This window comes from Rhea pennata, chromosome 1 (genome assembly GCF_028389875.1).
Source record: "Rhea pennata isolate bPtePen1 chromosome 1, bPtePen1.pri, whole genome shotgun sequence".
Classification (NCBI taxonomy): Eukaryota; Metazoa; Chordata; class Aves; order Rheiformes; family Rheidae; genus Rhea; species Rhea pennata.
This window is the reverse complement of record NC_084663.1, coordinates 50487866-50504813: the sequence shown is the minus strand read 5'-3', so window position 1 is coordinate 50504813 and position 16948 is coordinate 50487866. Positions and strand designations below refer to the sequence as shown.

The window sequence follows — 16948 nt, the reverse complement described above, 5'->3', positions numbered from 1 at the left end:
TATGAAAAGCCTTCACAGCAAGCCACTTCAACAAGTTCCTCTGGAATCACTTTTGAATGAGGAAAAAACATGTAAAGAGAACAAGAGGATGTTTTTCAGACTCTCCAGGAGATGTTTTGGCTTTTGTGCACTTTGTTCCAAGACTGTTGAGCACTCGTTCCCAAAGTTAAAGCTCTTCTTTCATTGTAGCAGGCTGAATGAGTCCTCAAAAGTGGGCCAGCCCTAAGTTCTCATTGTCATTGCTAACCCCTTTTATAATATCTTAGATACCTTTCAGGATTAAGATATTTCTCTGTTAAGTTCTCTGAGGCAAGAACTGTTGAATCATATCTGTAAACTGCAGCATGGGGAATTCTTTACATGTGTAAAATTCCTTCTCATTATATATAGGCAGAAACACTTTACAGGCTGCTCTAAGTGCATAGCAAATAACTCAGCGGAACAATGGGACTAGTATATGAAAGCTTTCTAGCCTTAATGATCCTATTTGGCAACAAAAGTCTGGATGGCTTTACCGGATTGCTTGAAAGTAACTAAATTAAATACTGTCTTTTTTTTCATCAGCTGGAAGGTTTCTTCTAAGCACCCTACTCCAGTCCCAAAATGCCTTCAGATACAAGAGAAAAAGAAAGGAGGATAAAACAGTACATAAGGGATTTTTAAAACACAAAGAAATACAGACGAAGGAATTCTGGCTAGCTCAGGGAGGTTACTGCTGAGGACAGCAATGATGTGAACACATATTTATGAGCACATCCATGTCACCATACTGCACAACTGGGGAGACATCCATGATTACATTCAGAGGCACAACAAATCATTATTATTTAATATTTATACAGAAAAGTGCCAAGAGATCAGATCAGAATCTGGATTCCCATGTGCTAGATTGAACTTTACACAAACTCCCCAAAGCTTCAATCTCTCTCATGAAACCATACTTGAGACACATGCAACATAAGAAGTTGTGGACATCCATCAGTGCATAGGTGTGAGTGCTGATGTATCTGCAGACCCATCAAGTTTCATGCATTCTCTCTGCACTCCTGCTGAGATAGAAAACACTTAGATAAAATGCTGTATCACATCACTGAGTAGAAGACTCCTGTATTTTCTTTCCTCCAGAGCTCCTCCACCAATGTGCTTGTATTGTGGGCTGCAGCAGGGCAGCACCAGGGCTGCTGTGACCCCTGGGGCCAGACGCACCTAATCTGCTTGGTCCATCACCACCAACATCCAGTGACAGGAGATCTAGATCTTGAGAACAGCCAGAGCCCTGGACTCATCCTTTTTTTTTTTTTTCTTCCACATGGAGGTTTTGCCTAGGTGGATTTTACCAACTCCCCTATTGGTGCTGGGTTTCCTGACCTGTCTCAGGTCTGTGCTGGGCATAGGCCATCAGCAGGCTCCTTCTCCAGCAGGGGCTGAGCACCCCTGACCTCCTAGGTGCCTTGTCTCACCTGCAAGTGCTGACCCCAGGCACACTATGTCTTTACATGCTCAGAGATGTATGTTGAAAGGTGTGTTTTTAGTGTTACTAGCCATTTTTGTAAGCAGTATCTGCTATATCATATGTTTCCCTGCTCTCTCTTCTTCCCTTAGACAAGGAATAAGTCAACGTTTTGCAAGCCAAGTCTAATCCTGTTTACATGGTGCTTGTAAATCCTGTATCACTAGTTCAATGTGTGTGTCCAAATTTAGAAGCAAGACTAACACAACCTGAAGGCTTGTACTCATCAGATCTCACTAATTAAGTGTGTTCAGGCCTGGTCAGTAACTGGGTGGAAAGTTGTCCAAAATTTCTCTGTCTTAGCTAGGAGCTGTGTCAGAGACTGCAGGTCATGCACTTCTCCCAGTAACCAGCGACTGCCCCAGCCAGGTCAGAGTCTGGCAGCTCTGACCATCTGGAGCAGTAGTGGATTTAATTATTTCCAGAACGCTTTGCACTCATTTTCAGTTTGGAGGAGGAAAGTCACCCTGGTTTTGAAGAGTAGCATAGGACTTCTTGGCATTTAGGTCCCCAAATTCTTATTCAGGGGACAGAGAGAGGCTTTGATGCTACAGAACATCTATGGTGACTCTCTGCACAGCGCTAATTCCTAATAGCATCCCCTGAACACATACAGCAAATGCTGGTAGTTCAGGCTGGGCTGCTGCAAATGATCTTTTAATCAGATGGGAAATGTGCGTTTTGTTCATTTATGATCATTAAAATACTAACTCTCTTTTTGCTGGAGAAGGATGTTGATTGAAGGTGTCAGGTTCCCAAGAGGAGAGCTATTCTCTTCCTTCCCATAAACTTTGTCCTACTTCACCAGCTGATGCCTGCACACATTTGTGCTATTCCACTTCTCATATCTGGGTGAAATTCACTCTCTGAAAAGGGCTGGCATGAGACTCGTGAACTGCTTCAATAAGATCTCAGGATGAGCTGGATCTATCACCACCTAGCTGGTAGCTCAGTTGAGCCCTGAAGAAGTTTTGCAGTCACCTTAGTGATGGTGACTTCATTAGAACCACTTCATTACAACAGAAGTGGTTGTAATAAATCGCTTTACATAGAAGATGATATTTTGCTCAAAAGTAAATGCTCTAAAATTAGAGAAAACTTAGTACATATCCACATAAAACTTTGCAGCAGATTTTCAGCTACCAAGTTTATCAACTCCAAAACTCCCTGATTTGTTGTGAGGTTCAGACCATCAAGTGACAAAAATATCCACAAGGACCATGATCTTTTCTAGCAAATCAGTGTCTAGCATAAAGCAAGCTGTGGTCAATGTCTCGAAATCCCAACCCCCTCCCTATTTCAGCTGAACTTCACTTAAGCTCGTACTAAAGTGAAAAAGAGCGAGAAGAGGTAAAGGGCCAATTTACAGATCTACACCAAAGGCAAATTCCTGCCTACAGCATGGTGCCTACTACTATCTGTTAACTCTTTGCAAAGAAATATCATCACATTCATCACGCTTTTAAGTGTCAGTCTACTTGGCTTTTTAATAACCAGTAAACAGCAAGAGCCATTTGTTAAAAAACCCAAAGTGAAAATCAAGCTTTTGCAAGCAATGTCTGATTCTGCTTGCGGAATGCTGTCAGATTTAGTAATATCAGAGTTCCTCTTACAGCTAATAGCTAATACTAGATAAGCAGAAACTATCAATGTGTTTTCATTTGAACATAAAAAAGCTTGCTCTTCTTTGTTAGTAATGTACATAATTAGCACAGCATTGCTCACATTTTCTGTCATTTGCTATGGTTTCTAGGATATCTGATTGAACGAGGCAGTGTACTAGCATAAGGACAGAAAACTGTAATGACAGAGATGTCTAATATGCAGTATTCTAATATTTACTTATTATTTCCATATCTACTTCTCACCAGTAAGAAAATGCTTGTCAAATACTTTGGCAATTGTCTGTGTATTGTATTGTAAAATGCACAGCTTTTCTCAGCTGTTACAACTCTCCAGGCAAAGGGACATCTCATTGTCAGTGAGTGTTTCTATTGCCTCACTGAGAATGAAAAAAAAAAGGAAAAATGGTCTCAGTGGTATTAAGAGTTTGTTATTGTAATTATAAACTAGCTTTGCTATTTCATGAGAATACCAGGATTTCAACAATAATCCTGGCTGAGCCAAAGCATGTATGGAAAAGCGTAGCTGCTGCAGGCTGAGACCCTCTTGGCTGCGGCAGGCACTTCACTTTCTAAACAGCATTTTCAAGCAGAGGCATTCTCATGCTTCTGAAAATGTATCAAAGTATCAGCCTTAAAGAGGGTTGGGCTTGGAGGGGTTGGGAACACCTTTCTGGGGTGGATTCCTTCTGCGCTCTGCCCGTGTGGCCTTCAGCAAAAATCGCTTAATCCAGAGAGCCTTGCTGCGAATCCTTCCTGCATCCTTACTCTTTTTATGCAGCTGAGCAGCACCAGGAGTGCAATATTTCATTGCTGCTCCTGCATCCATTACACCTGTAATCTGCACATAAGGCAGGTTTGCAGGAAGGTCGTGGGTGCCTGGCAGTCACACAGGAGTCTGCAGGCAGCTCCATTTCTGTTCAGACCCCCCCCGAACACCCACCTTTGATTATACTGAAGTCACTCAGCAAGTCTCAAGCTTGCAAAACTGATTTTCCTCCCATCACTGCGTGGGGGGAGTGGGAGCCCGGCACCCTGTCGACCCACGCGAGGGAGAGGTGGGCGCAGGATGACCCTTCCCTCCAGCCCTGTGCCACCCCTCCAGACCTCAGGTGGGCTCCCTGGGCCTCACAGCCTGCAGCACGGACCGTCTCCTTTTGTAGACCTGTCAATCAGGATAACTTCCTTGACCAGGCAAATCGCAGCCACTTTTCAGCTGGAAACAATGCTAAAGCTGCAACACGTCATTGTGCTCCAAAGGGATTACACAAGCAGGGCTGTCTGCCTGGCATGATATTATTATATCAATAGGACTTTTCTTTCTCCCAAAAAACGTAAGCTCTGTCATCATTTAACAAAGAAATCCAATGCCAACCTGCTGCCAGCCGGCACTTTTAGCAAAACACTGCTGCTTTTCTTGGAAAGCGCTAACAGCTATAGCCTGCTCGGGACAAAAGCCTCAGGGGCTCCAGAGGGGAGAGAGAACTTCATCAGCCACTGGGATTTCTTTTTCCACATCTAGCGGTGAACAAACAAAAAAGGGGTTCACACAAGCAAACTGTGGCCTGACCCCAAATCTCTGAATGGAGATGGAAATCTGCCCCCGGCCCTGCTAACCTGCTTTGGAGAAGTCCCAGGGCCCGCGGGGTCTGCGTCCGTCTGAAGCCATCAGGGCCACGTGTTTGGTGCTGCTTGCCAGGACAGGCTCTTGCACACGGGGCAAAGAGGGGGGGGCTAGCCATCATAGCAGCAGAAGAAATGGCACTCGTCAGGAAATACCTGTTGCTATTTCAGGCCTGCGTTTTCCTCCAGCAGACAGCTCTGTGGCCATAAGCAGCACTGGGACATGAGCAGAGCCCGGCACAGATCACTGCTCAGCTCAGACTTTACCCTCTCTGGGCTTTGATTTCTAGGAAAAAGCCCCGAACCTCCTCCACTTTCCCTACTTTCGTCATGGATGTCCCAGACTGCTTTACTAAGGTATCTAAAGATCCTTTCTTGCACATGCTATGTGTGCAAATACATGTGTGCTGGTGTGCACAGACCTACTCGCTACCCCTGCATGCTTCGGAGACCTTCCCCACTGACTGCTGGGGGGGTCAACAGCAGCCAGCAAGCTCCCCCGTCTGAATTTATTCCTCTCAGCTTTTGGGTTTGCTGTATTCAACAACTTCTAGAAGCATGTTTTCCCCTGAAGCAGTGCTTCACTGCCATTGCTTCGCACTCTCTTATCTTTGGCTCTGCCTGGGTTATTTATTTCTCATGACATAATTCTAATCAAGTTTCAGAGCGCTTGATTCCTGTAAAGCAGCATGAAAAGGCTGTCGCTGCTGTGCCTACTGATTGTGGATTAAAACAAACACAATTCCATCTGGCTACATCAATCTTTCATGTTCGTCCATCTGTGGTTTTGCCTGTCAATTAAATTCATTTATGATTAGAATAAATCCCTTTCAAAGAAAGGAAAGGGAAAGCAAGGCCATTTGTTGGGCTGCACTTACTTTAATTTGAGATGCCTGCATGAATTTACCGAAGAAAATGTGTGAGTAAGCATTCCTAGCCCATCCTGGGCTATATACCTCTCTTCAGAGATATTAAATGCATCTGCCTTCCCAGGAGGACTGGAAGACAAGCCAGATACTTACCTAGCCATACAGGAAGACTGCCTGAGGGATGTGCTAATCGTATTTCTGTTTGTGCAAATCAAGAGAAACCCTGATGAAATCAGTGCATGGCATTGACATAAATCTAGCGTATGCCTCATTAAGAGGTAACAGATTCAAATATGCTTAAAAGACCCTACATCCAATTTCTGAAGAAGACCCAGTAGAATAGGCCAAGATCTTTTGGTGTCTATCAGCATCTGTAAACACATCAATTTACCATTTATAAAAATAGGAGCTAGGACAAGAGGGTCCTGTTCTATATACTTTCTGCTATCACAAGCAGCTATATGAAATCACTTCAGAAACATGCCAAGTTTTCACTTAACCTTGGATAAAATTTTATCCCACTGCATCTATTGAAGAATTGGTCCAGGATATAACTCTGATGGCCTGAAATTTTCAGTAGCTTAATACTTAATATATTACTTTCTGTACTCAGCATGGCTGATAGATTTTTCCTTTCCTTCTCTGTTGTTTATCCATATGATGTATTTCCAGAGAATAATCCTCTTTCCAGTTTGAAATTACCTAAGCCAAAATTTTCTAGTCCCGGCTGGCCTGACAGTTTCTTCGTCTCGTTCATCCAGAAGAGTCAGAGAGTCTTCCCTGCGCTGCTCCTTTAACGAGTTGATATCCCCCATGTTTCCTAATTTGAGGTTCAGCTTCTGCCTCAAGTAGGGACCTATACTCCTTGGGTCAGCTCTGTAAAGCTGTTTACATGCTTTGCCATACAGCTAGGAAAGGACTTGAAGCCCCTACATGTGTCAAAAGTCTTGGCTGCCTTGAGATGGAGTAAGCCTGTGGCACAGCAGAGCGCTGGTCCTATGGGGGATTGCTATCCCACGGCAGCACTTGTAGCATGCCCAGCCACCTGCTGCCTTCCAGACCCCAGGAGGGGACCAGAACTGGGCCAGAGACGCTGACTATACGCAGGAATAAACTTCTGAACCTCTGAACATGAATAAGCCATTCAGCTCTGGTTCATTACCACCTTAGTCATTACTTGCAAATATTTGGACTACTGCCAGAATTCATCAAAATATTTCTGGATTCCAGGAGCGTCAGGAATTCATACCAGCTGTTCATTAGTCACCGCTCGCCATTCAACTCACGCAAGCCAGGAAACGCCGTCGTTTGCTTAGGGGATCAGCAGCAACATTGGGTGAGCAGCCAGGCATCCCGAGTCACAAAGAGCCATTAATAAAAGATGGGAGCAAACATTTTGTGAGACACCCATAGCTGGAAAATGATTTGCCCAGATAGTCAGCTAATGTTTAAAAACATACACACCAGAACCGTTTCCCCAAATAACAGACCCTGTCTGTTGTGTGGCCAGGCCTGAGTGGCTCTGACCAGCAGTGTGCAGAGGACTGGCACTGGGCTCACCCTGTTGCCCACTTGCCACTCAAGACCTTCTTGAGTAGCTACACGGCATTTCAGCGGCACTCCAGGGACCAAAGTCCATGTTCAACAAGGCTCTGAAGCAGAGTCCCTGAACTGGCTCATGCTTCACTGCACTGCTGCCATGTGGGGCTGTCTCATGAGGTGCTCCAATGGCTCACCACGGCTTACTTGTCTCTCTTTGAAGATCAGCCCGACGATCGAGGTGACCCTGAGCAGGAGCCAGCTACTTGCCAGCGAGAGCTCCCATCTGAGCATGACAGCCACTTCTGACACAGAAGCACATCAAGGCCTCCAATATGGGACACATACAAGCCTTGCGCAGACAGAGTCCCCAAGACTTACACACTCCTCCGAGGCTTTTCTTGAAACTGAGGATGCTGCAGCAGCCACTCCTTTTCTGCTTGAATGTGAAACTAGTAAATGGACATATCTCAATGTCTCTGGTATGTGAAGCTTGGCCAAATCTGCCATCTGCCTTGAGTCACCACAAAGTGAAAACATCAAATGGGACATGGCTTCCCCTCCTGTCGGCTGGTCCTGGCCAAGATCTCTCCTGGAAGACAGTCCTTCCCTTGTCTGTCTTCAGGGCCTGTGTCTCCTTTATTCCATTGCACATGCCCCTCAGCATTACGGGCTGAGCTGCCAGCTCTGACTTACTGCTGAGCACACTCAGGCACTGCCCAGGGGAATAAATTTTGCAGATGAGCACATTGCCCTGTTTAGCTTCCTTCCCTTTTTTTCTGAGCATCCTTGTGCCAGCGGGACTCCTGAGAATATAGAAATGAGGAGGTGACATCTGAGAAATCTCTAGGTTAGAAGACTGTGCTTCAACACGCAACGTTATCAGGTTCTGGTGTTTTAGTTTGGGCCAATGAAGATGTTCATTTACAAAATCTGGGTTCAGCTCCGGACTGCATGTCACCAGCACCTAGAAAAGTTCTTTTCCATAGCTTTCACTCATGCCCATCTTTCACTGCGAAAAGATCTCAAATGGAAAATTACTGAGGAGAACCTGAATTGTAAAAATGGAATCCAGACTACTAAATATTTGTGCAGATGAAAGGAAATTGTCTCTATTACAGGGAGATAAAGGTACAAACATGGAATTTAACTAAATGGCTGGTTTTCTCCAGTCATTCAAAAGGAAAGCTTTAATTTCCCTAAAAGGACAAAAAAAAAAAGGAAAAAAAAAAAAAAAAAAAAGAACTGCCCAAGGGAAGGGAGGAAAGAAAGACATTAAAAAAGCATGAGACAGTATTTCCCATTATGAAAGGGGCTTTTTGGAGACATAATGCTCAGAACTACATTATTACAAGATTTCATGTGATTTACGACAAATCTCATAGCTGACAGAAAATGCTTGACATAATTCGGTTAATATTACAAAAGGTCTTTGGAACAAGCTAGCACAAGCTTTAAATTTTTAACTTAAGATACATTAAAATTCTTACACGAAGAGCCCATGATATCGTAAAGACACCGCATGTCCCAGCAGCATCATGAATGTTACTGTTGTTACGGAAATACTCAAAACTGTTGCTGCGTTTGAGAGATTGTTTTTATTGGCTCCTGTCTTTCCCTGTAAAATCGTTTTGAAAATGAATAAGGGGAAAAAAAAGCAAATTGAGTTTCGTATCCATTCTTGCTTTCAAAAAATATAAGCAATCATTGCTACCCACTGAACACTGTAAAATCTGCTGTTGTACAGTCCCATGTCAGATCGCAACGGGCTTTTCACAAAATTCCGAGCTTCTGTGCGTAGGAGGCCAGAATCAACCCATGTGTTTCTTCAGATCATAATACTCAAGCGTTAGTCTTAGTCATTAAAAAAAAAAACATTGTCCTGGGAAAGAAAAGGCAACTCACTGAGCTGAAGGCTGGGAACTAACCTCTCTCATATTGCAACCTAACAGACCTCACAGAGGTTAGCTTTCCTCCTACGCTCTTGCCTCTGCCTCATCCTCCTGCCTCGGCTGGGATCCTTTGATTACATTTTTTTGTGTCTTGGTTGCCATTCATAAAATGTAGAAATAACATGTTCCACATCTACCTGCTGATATTTAGTGATATATCACTGCAGCAATGGAGTGTGTGAGTGTATGTTAATTAAAACGGTTGATCAAAACAGGTATTACTTCTTATTGGAACATTTCACAAGAGAGTTTCTAGTGAAATGGCTCAAACTGAAAAGCACAGTTTCAGACAAATGGAAAACTTTCTTTATTTCAGCCCATATAGAATGATGTAAAAACAAACAACTTTCATTTTTGCTTCTGATATTTTTACACTAGAAAGAAGAAATAAAGAATACAGGGCAGGGGATACGCCTCTGCTTAGATTGCCAAATGTGACAGGAATATTGCTGTGTACATTAGAGGCTGGGAGGAGAAAGAGATATGGCCCTATAATTCAATATAAATCTTATCCAACCACAAAATTTGTTCTACTTCCATCCAATTTGGAAAAGGAATTCAGAGTTTAAAATGCATTTGAACACATTTGCATTTCAAATTATTTTCTTATTAAAATCAGAGAAATTTCAAGCACCTGAACACATTTGTGTCAACTATAAAATCATTTTTCATCTAAGCTCCTTAGACACCCTAGTGCTGACATGGTAATCCTCTGCTCAGATCTATGTATTGAACTAGTGGCTTCATGCTTTTTTTCCATTCTCGCTTTCATCTGCTCCTTCTTGTCTTTGTTCGGCAGAGGGGCTGTGAACGGCAGCTTGTTTTTCTTGGCTGGCTCTCAGGAGCATTGGTTGACGCTGGATCAGTGGATCTCACCTTCTTTGATTTCAATCCTCTTTTAAACCCGTTAAAAATCTGAGTTATTTGTCCTGCGTATCCCCATTCCTGCTTGCTTTCCAAAAGCACCAGCGTACTTCAGCAATGGCAGGCAGGTGCCAAAAGCCCCTTGAGGTGGTGGTGTGAAGCCGTCCTGGCCGTTCCTGCACGCGCAGGAGGCAGTGCCACGGTGTGGCACCTCCTCATAGCGCCCAAGAGCTGCGGTTGCCCAAGCCCAGCGTGAGCCTCCCAGGAAACCTGGGGGTCAGTCCGTGAGGAAGACCCCGGACACTCCGTTCCCTTGCGAGTGTCATCCGAAATCAGGTCCCCTGGGCAGGGGGTTTCTCCGGGCAGTGCAGTCAGGGGCATCTGGGGCTGATGTGTTTCAGAGCCAGTTTCAAGCTCTCTGTAGAAACGTCCGCACTGGATACATTTGGCTCATTTTTTCCAATGCTAACCTCACCACTAGGAGAAATAGAGAAATAAGGCTTATGGAAAATTATTCAGTAGAGATTTTATGATATCATTGGCCTCCAGGCACTCATTCCCTAGACACAGTGGCCGATATGGGACATGCGGGAATTTTGTTACCTCCTCACACAGCTTGAACCAGTTGGACATGGTCAAATCCTTGCCTTCGGTTATGAGGTGGCTCTCACAGTAAAGCCCCGGTCTCTCGTCTGACTGTGGGACTGTTTTCTTTCTGAAATGCTGACAGCTTACGTCCACAACTCTGTCCAAGTCTTTCAGTTAGTCCAGCTGTTAGAAAATGCTAAATTTATCCTTTATGAAACACTAATAAGTGGCTTCTTATCAGCTGCTGTCTCTCCAGATGTTTGGTGATCCCATCTGTCAGGAATGTATTCAGAATTTTGTCTAATGCCAAGATTACAAAGCTATAAAAAATATTCCCAGCCTTTCTAATTCCTGGATCATTCTGAATGTTCCTCTTACATGTTACTTAAGATTTCTTCATGATTTTCTGATGCTTTCTGTTTTTAAACTGATGAAGAACATTATCTCAGTCCTAATTCAGTCATTTAGTGCCCCACCTCTGAGAATGGTTAGGACATGGTAGAGTCAAGTAAATCTGGAATGGAAAACTATGGAATAATTTGCCCATAGTTAGAGAGATTCCCCAGAGTTTAGGGGCTGTTCTGTGTCTTAAAAATGCTTTTGTCTACCTTTTCCTATAGGCAGTTCATTCATATGCCAGTATGGACTTTTTTGCTTCTATTAAAGATCTCAGTTTGCAGGTCAGCACATGCTGCCTTATGGTATCTCAAGATACAGAAATTGGAAATGGAAAAGGAAGCCTCTCATCTCTCTCTCCCTCAGTGCTGTGACAGTGCTGTATTATCCATTATTATGTCCTTTAGTGGAGTCGGAAATCCCCTAAACTGTGCTACTTCTCTCGTTTCACTTAGGACGTTTCACTAGTACTCAGTTACGGTATCTTTTGCTCAGTTGCATTGGGCACTATACGGTCCTGAACAGCTGTGCCATGACTCGTGTAACACCAGTTCTGTGCAGAGAGTTTCTCTTTGGCTGTTGTTTACACAGATCAATTTTAGTTCTTTGTACACCTTGCAGAGGCCTCTTTCCCCCTCTCATTTTTCCTGTTCTTTTATTGATTGCCTCGAGCTTGTCAGCATCTTTCCAGTAATGGGGTTCCCCAGACAGTGCTCACTCCTTTAGGTACTGTCTAGAGAGCTTTTTTGCTGTAGAGTAGGTCTAAGGGATAAGGAAGATTAATTCACTGTCTATGTTGTCAGTGGGCAGTGAGCCCAGTTTCCCTGGCATCATAAAACTTAAGCTAAAGGACTAGAGCTGAAAGGCTTAGCGGTACTTCAGAAAGTAGGAATGCAATTTCTACTGGAACTAGGGCCACAAATAGACCTAAGCGTTGCAAATCTGAGTGCCATATCATCTGCTTTTTAGGCATCTTGCCACCATCTAGCCCGTATAGCCCTGAGTTGGCTGTCTACACTCCCTGTAATATCGGTGGGGTGTGCTAGGTGCCCAGGAGTGGGGCCGTAGGGCTTAGGACATTAGAGGGATGTCTACATGAGCAGCTAATTCATCATAATAAGACAGATCAGTAGGTCAAGCAGCATCTGTCCTACATGTGTCCAAGGGTTTTACTTTAGACTGTGACATCCCTGTCATGCATGTGATTTCACTCTGCTGGAATTACCAATTATTAGTGCAAACCTGTGCATCTCCCTGGGTGCTGAGGTGTTGCTGATGCTCCTCTGGAGCAGAGCTTCCAGTTTAGTGCTCTGTAAAGGAAGTCTAGTTCTCTTGTACCAAAACGGCTCTGCAAATCAAAACAATGTACAAAAAGTAGGAATTATTGGGGAATTTGCTTAAAAAATACACTATTCCCCTTGCAGACTACTACCTCCAGGCTCATCATTCAGAATTTTTATATGTGTAATGGTGGAAACATGCCACTGTACTGCTTGACTTCACAATTTTCAGATGCTACGTCTAAATCTGGATAGAAAGGCAGGAGCAGTGGTCTCTCCAGCACCTCTTCACAAGCAAACCTTTAGGCACAAGGTTCCACCTTGGCTCAGTGGTTCAAGCTAAGTATGCAGGTGAGGTTTGTAGAGCGAGGATCTGCCCCAGACAGTTTGGAAAATGATTCTGTCACTGCAATACTGACCTTGTCTTGTGAAGGAAAGATTTAAAGGTTCTCCATAGGACACTTCCTAGAAGGTCTAGACTCATTTTGTTAAAGATCAAAGTCACAACAAGTGATTGTTCCACATTTTTTGAGTTCCAGAAATAATTTGGCTTCTGGACTTATGGCTTATAGCACAAAGTGAGGGATGTTATAATGACTTAGAAAGGTCTAGTCTGTCATGCTTTAGCATTTCCTTTATTATTTGATTGTCCTGTATTCTTCAGAGGTAATTTCTCACGCACAATCTTACACTAATTTGGTAAAAAAAAAAAAAAAAAAAAAAAAAAAAAAAAAAAAAACAGCAGAGGGGGATCAGAGAAGAGAAATAGATGAAGAGTGAGAGAGTAGATGAAAGGTAAGGAACAAAAAACAGTCAGAAATCAGGTGTGAGCTAGAGGAGTAGAAATGGTTTTGTGAACAAGAGGGCATTGAAGACTGTAAAGTCAGGAAATAAAGGATGGATTTAGGCTGCAATGTGAATAATGTAAGTTTGAGAGTTCAGAAGAACTGATAGCGAAAACAAGATGGGGAAACCACAAAAAGATACAATAGAAATGAGAGCTCATTTATGTTTATTTTTCTGCTGAAATAAACCAAATGTTTTCTCCTTGGTGTTGGTGGTGAAGAGATATAATGTTTTGCCTGATCAGCTCAGTACAGGGGGAAAAAATCAGTCATTCGTAACAAAGGCAAAAATTTAAATTCAAGCAGTAACAGCAGCTCAGCAATGACTGCTATTGGTGTCACCTCTGTGGTAACTGCATTGCACCCAGGGTGCATCCTTCAGGATGCCAGGGACTGGGGTCTATTCTGGTTGAAAAGTGGCTGCTCAGGATGAAGCTGAGTAAATTCAGCTGAGTAGAGTAGAGTCTCCTTCTCCTTTAGGACCTTCTAGGATCTCTCTTCTAAACCTTCTGGGTAAAGGCATGTGGCTACTGTGCCTTCCGGTAGCAGTCTGTCATTTTACTGGTCAGTACTGCAAAGTGTCACCTGACCCTCATGATCCTGCTGGATGATGTGGATTTGAGACACATATATTCATCTCCAAAAGTCTGAGCTGCTTTAAAGAAGATGGAGGTCTCCTCCGGAGAGTTCCCTTGAAGGAGATCAGGCTTGCTCCTGGCAGTGCTGGTATTTCCTCCCAATACAGAGAATGTCTGAAAGATACATCTATGCTGCTGCCTGTGGCATGGTTTACAGATATCAGAACTACATGCAAGCAAGAGCTTAATACAGGCTAATTTAACTTAACTGCTCAGCTTTCAAGCAGAGCAGAAGTCAGGCGGCCCCCAGCAGCTTTCACATATGCTGGAGCAAGGCAGCTGGGAATAGTGTTACCCTGGCTGGCTCCATGGCTGTCTTCCCACTCCGTACGTGTCTTGTGTCCATGCACATGCTGAATAACCAAGGTCGTCATATATAAGAATCTATGAAATATGATGTTTACAATCTCCCTAACAATCCAAGCTTGAAAACAGCCAAAGAGTGACTAGGCTAAATGCAGACTCATATGCATAAGCCACCCATAGTCACAGCTCTGCTACATTATGCTGCCATAACAATAAAGACACAGCACTTTCCGCATTTATGGAATAATTCCACATTTGGCATAAAGAACTCAAAAGTCTTCCATTTCCACTTACCAGAAGGTAATTCATTTGGCTATCAGGTGCACTCCAGATATGTTTATGAAAGTGTATAGGAGACAAAATTTTCCTCTGTAGATGTTTTTTCTGCTATGAACTATGCCAGCACCTGGTGATACTTACACTCAATAATCTCTACCATGAAGTCTGACTACAATAAGCACAGTTAGGCTAGCACGAGCCCTTTCTGGCATCAAATCCTTCTATTGCATCCCAATGCAATGGGTGGTACTGTACCCATTTTCCTGTCTATCATTCTCATAAGGCTAAAGAATCTTAAATACGAATTGGCTTTGTCCTCTCTCTATCAAAAGAAAGGAGATTACTGTCACAGACCAGAAATAGCCATGATGTCATGCTGCCTGTTCGCCCAACAGAAAGCAAAACAAGTCTCAAATGCAGTGGAAGGGCTGCCAAGACCCATAGTAAAAGCAGCAGCTGAACTGAGATTTTGATACTAAGAAAAGGCATATGGGGATAGACTAGCTGGTACAACATCTGGGAGTGCAAGGTTTTAAAGATAGCCTTGTGGTGAGATCTCTTTACCCTGCACATTATTCACATTCTCCTTAGTATAAGCATAGTACCTCTTCTGGTGGGATACTTTAGTTCCCTCTGGTATAAAGAACATAGGGAGCACTAATAACACTACTGTACCACATGCATTACTTTTTACAATAACTGCACAAATGATAGTAAGTTTGCATAGGGAGAAACTGATGCAAAGTCAAATTCAACACAAGTCTACTTCATAAGAGCTTTAGCTTTCCAGATATGTAAAATGGCTTACCTGAGCCCGCAACAAGGCATGCCCAGCATACCAGGACTTCTGTTTGCTCTGTAGCACCTATGGGCCAACTTGGATATCCTACTTTGCAACTGAGAGGTTCTAGTATGTCTCCAGGCTGTAATTTTCTGGTCCCCAGTATGCCCACTCTGCATACCAAATCCATAAGGGCTGCTGTGAAAGCAAAACTTCAGACCCCAAATTAATAGGATACAAGATGATACTGAGCCAGCAGGACATATTATGCCACAAATATGACAAATTATCTTGCGATACCTGGTGCTCCTCCACAGCTATGCTGCCACGGCCCCTCTCTCTTAACCAATGCCACAGGACATTGCTACTCCCAAATGGACTAAAGGACCAAACCACACAACACTGAATTAAGACTTTGTGTGCATGTGGAGATTGCAGGGCTTTTCTCAAGTTTCTTGGAAAGAAGCTGCATTAGCAGGAAAACTTCCTAACAATAGGCATTGATCATCACACAGTTTTCAATAGCTATAGAGCACAGCAAGCAAGGAGTGGGAAGGACCGAGACCAAGGTTTTCCAGCTCAGCAAGTGATTTTAAGTGCCTGGTTTTTGAATGCCCCACCAGAGGCACCAGGAGGGTGGATAGGCAGATTGTGGGTATTCACACGTTGCAATGTGTGTATAGACTTGTTTTGGCTGCCTGAAAATGTGGACAGTGTCATATGTCAGAAAGCCTTGGTGGCAAGGTGCAAGCAACCACTGGCGAAACTTTCTGCTGTTCCTGGTATACTGAAATCAGCCATTTAAGTGCTATAACCGCTCTTATTGCCAGGCCAAGAGTCACATCCAAAAGAGTAGTTTGAGTCTCCAAAGTCACTGACTTCCTTGGGGTCCTTCTAATGCTATAGCTGCATATTCTTTATTTTCCAATGAGGAAACAAAATAGACCTGTGACATTCTTTCTTCTTCATCAAGGAGGCTTTCCCACCAGAAAAAAGCCTTTTCCACCACAGGATAAGCATCATTTCTGTCATAGCTTCACAGGATCTCTGCTGCAGACAGAGGAATGAGGACACAAGGCAGCCGTGTCCCATGCCCTACCGGGCAATGTTGGTCTCTTTCTCGTGCAATCACTCCCAGAGCGGTGGCTCTTTCCATCCATTGGCACAAACTCTCTTGTGGCTGTACTGCATTCCCAGGGACCAGGTTGCTGGGCACATGGGACAGGGACCTTGTGCTGCTCCCCAACAGGGCTCCTGAGGAAGTGGGGAGCAATGCTTACAGCATCGCTTAGACCAGGGGAGATCTCCTACTCCAGTAGCCATTCAGTTCAACTGCATTCATTAAGTCAATGTTTCTCTACATTTTGTCTATCATTTCTGTTGCTGTTTTAATGAAGTCCAATGAAATCACAAAATGAGAACTTCTTCCTTCAAATGCTGCCTGTACCACTGTTTAGTATGATTTCATTATTTAAGTTGACCCACTACATTTGAAGCAAGTAGTGTAAAACCACTAGCTGCTTTGTGGAGCAGCTATGCTCCCTGGGGTGCCCGGCTCCCTCAGTCGTACAGGTGTTTCAGGCATTACTGCATGGACATTTGGGCCTAGAGTACTGTGTCCAGTTGTGGGCTCCCCAGTACAAGAGAGACATGGAGCTACTGGAGAGAGTCCAGCATAGGGCTATGAAGATGGTTAGGGGACTGGAGCACCTGCCCCATGAGGAATGGCTGCAAGAGAAGGGCCTGGAGAAGAGAAGGCCGAGAGGGGATCTTATCAATGTCTACAAATACCTTAAGGGAGGGGGGGGGTGTCAAGGGGATGGGACCATATTCTTTTTCAGTGGTGCCCAGTGACA

General features: G+C 43.8%; 1 long non-coding RNA gene across 1 annotated transcript; it reads right to left on the bottom strand.

The window, feature by feature from the left end:
• Nucleotides 1–795: 795 nt before the first annotated feature.
• Nucleotides 796–4834, bottom strand: LOC134145738 (uncharacterized). The gene is made up of 2 exons (XR_009959673.1): nucleotides 4750–4834; nucleotides 796–1046 (listed from the first exon to the last, which is right to left on the bottom strand). It is a non-coding gene; the product is annotated as an uncharacterized LOC134145738 (long non-coding RNA).
• Between the last annotated feature and the right edge of the window lie 12114 nt (nucleotides 4835–16948).